The sequence below is a fragment of the Chlorocebus sabaeus genome, chromosome X (genome assembly GCF_047675955.1).
Source record: "Chlorocebus sabaeus isolate Y175 chromosome X, mChlSab1.0.hap1, whole genome shotgun sequence".
NCBI classification, from domain to species: Eukaryota; Metazoa; Chordata; class Mammalia; order Primates; family Cercopithecidae; genus Chlorocebus; species Chlorocebus sabaeus.
Window position 1 is genome coordinate 147,604,991 of NC_132933.1, and position 3,160 is coordinate 147,608,150.

The following is a 3,160-nucleotide window of genomic DNA, read 5'->3' on the forward strand; positions in this document are numbered from 1 at the left end:
TTAGGTACAATGTACATTCCTTGGGTGCACTAAAATCTGACTTCACCACCATATCACCATATAATTCATTCATGTAACCAAAAACCACTTGTACCCCCAAAAGCTATTAAAATGAAAAAAAAGGAAATAAAAATAAAATGTAAAAATAAATTTTGCATTCACTCTACCCACAATCAAAAATTAATTTCAGTACTTACATTCATCTGCACATTGCCATCTTTACAGGGATGATGAATTATGTAGACTCAGTTAATTCTGTCCGTTAGTGTTAGACTTTTTAAATATCGTTTTCTCTGCATCCCAATGGCCCTCTCATCAGTTTGATTTTTAATTGAGTTTTAAGTAAGCTAGCATGTTTTATTTGAGGCCAGTGGTGGATCATAAGAATAACATTACTTGCCAGAATCTTTGGCATAGGCACATGGGCCATATCTGTGAACAGAAAAGCATAGTGGGTTTCAAAGAGTAGAATATTTTCCTGTGCTTATAAAGGCCTGTTTTGTTCTCCAAATAAAGCTATTTTATAGAGCAATGTATTAACTTTTTTTTTTGTCTTCTGGTCGACATGCGTAAGTGTGTCAGTATTGACGATTAGGAACCTGTATTGTGTGCAGTTGAAGTGGCATGAGGTATTGAGTGGCATGGGGATTGAGTGCAGTGGCTCAATCGTAGCTCACTGCAGCCTCCGTTTCCCAGGCTCAAGCGATCCTCCTGCAGCAGCCTCCCAAGTAGCTGAAACCACAGGTGTGCACCACCATACCTGACTAATTATTATTATTATTATTATTATTATTATGTGTCACTATATTGTCCAGGCTGGTCTTGTACGCCTGGCCTCAAGCAATCCTCTTGCCTCAGCCTCCCAAGGTACTGAGATTACAGGCATGAGACACCACATTCTGCCAAAAAACGCTTTTAATTCAACTCAATTCAATAAGATTTTATAGAATCTATACTCTGTGCCTAAAATGTCCCCATCACTAAAAGATAAACCACTTCTGTGTAATATAAAAAGATAGAAAGTTGGATAGATAAGGTACATAGATAGATATGGGTAGGTATGTTAATGGGGAAGATAGATGATATGTAGGAATAGATGATAGATATAAATAGATGATAGGTAGATAAATTGATAATAGATAATAGATCATGATGATGGATAATAGATACAGATACATGGTAGATAAATATAGATATAGACAATAGATAAATAGATATTGCCTGTGTAGTACTTAAAACAACACATACTAAATTTTCAAGATATAATTACTAAATTAATGACAAACAAAAGTAACAGTACATAATTGTTTCAATAGAAACTCTCATAAGTAAAATTTAGCAGAATATTGATCAACTGCCTACCCACATACTCTGTCTCTAGGCATGTAATATAAATGGTTCTTCAAAGTATAATTGATGTGAACCAAACTGCACTGTTAAATGTTTTACTTAAAAAGAAATTATTTTACCAAATATATTAGGAATCCAATAATGATAATAGTCATAATTGTGTATCCAATTTAATTAAAAAATACATCAAGAATCAGAGAAACTTAAAGTGAGGGGAAACATTGGAAATAATGTATTCTAACACTGATACTTAGATAGCAATTATTTTTAACTTTGGTCCCAGCTATGATGGGTTCGTTGTTAAGAGTTTACAATGCTGAATTGAGATGCATGAATCTGTCAAACTGAAGTTCCCTTGAAAAGAATGTAGTGGACTGATTTACTCCAGGCCTGTCTCACTCATCAGCATAGAAGTGAAATTACAGATACACACATGTAAAAAAGGGATTGCATAAAATACAATATTCATCATGACCACTGGAAGTTCATTTCAGGAGTGTACAATATTTTTCTTAGTGCTGGAATATTTTTTTAAATATAATTCACCCATATTAATATATAAACCATCATCTCAATAGATTCATTTATTAATAGATACCAGCAAATCCATAAAATATTGCAAATTTTCATGCACAGAACTGTCAGAAAACTGGAATCCAAAGGTGCTTTCTTAACAAGGTACAGACCACTAAGAAAACCTATAGCAAATAATGTTTGTCATATTTAAGACCAGGAAACACAATAATGCCAATAATGCCTTTTATCAGAGCCTCTCTTCTGTATTTTGCTGGATAGAAGAGGAAAGAAAGAAGAGTTTTATGAATTGAAAAGGAGGAAAATGTCGTTATTTATCAATCATAAGATAATACACAGAAAAAATCCAGACAAATATACTGAGAATTGGTCAAATAAATATGAGTATTTAATAGTATTGTTGGATACACTAATCAAACTTAAAAATCAATTTCTTTCCTTCAATAGTAATAATCATTTAGAAAATGTAGATTAGCATATAATTTATAATGGCAACAAACAAATTTACTTGACAAAGTATAATTAGACTCAATAAACAATGATGTCAATTCTCTCCTAATTAACCTACTAATTCAATGAAATTTAAATAAAATTGCCAAAAGGATGTTTTGTAGAAATTGATAAGGTAATTTAAAATTTTATATAGAGAGACAATTGCCTGAGATATGCCAAGAAAATGTTTCTGGAAATGCTGAAGGTGGGAGATGAGTTTCATGAGATTTCATGCCTTATCACTAAATCTTAGAAGAGGATAATATTGATGCTAGGATAGGTTTACCTATCACTAAAAACAAAGCTTGAACCCAAACAGATATTTCTGGAAACAATTTATTTATTCATTGATGAATGAAGAAAGGTAAACTTTTTGGTAAAGTATCCTTGTACAAATGATAAACTTTAAATAAATAATTAAATTTTAAAAATTACAGGTTTGCTTAGAGCTTAAAGCCAAATATTAGAACTTTAAAACTTAGGAGCATTAAAAAATCAAAAATTTCAAAGTGTTTGAAAATATCTTTATAACACTGGATGATTAAGTATATCAAAAACTGGGCCAGGCGCAATGGCTCACGCCTATAATCCCAACACTTTGGGAGGCTGAGGCAGGCTGATCACCTGAGGCCAGGAGTTCAAGACTAGCCTGTACAACATGTCAAAACCCCGTCTCTACTAAAAATGCAAAAATTAGCCAGGTGTGGTGGCATGCGCCTGTAATCCCAGCTACTCAAGAGGCTGAGGCAGGAGAATCGCTTGAACCTGGGAGGTGAAGGTTGCA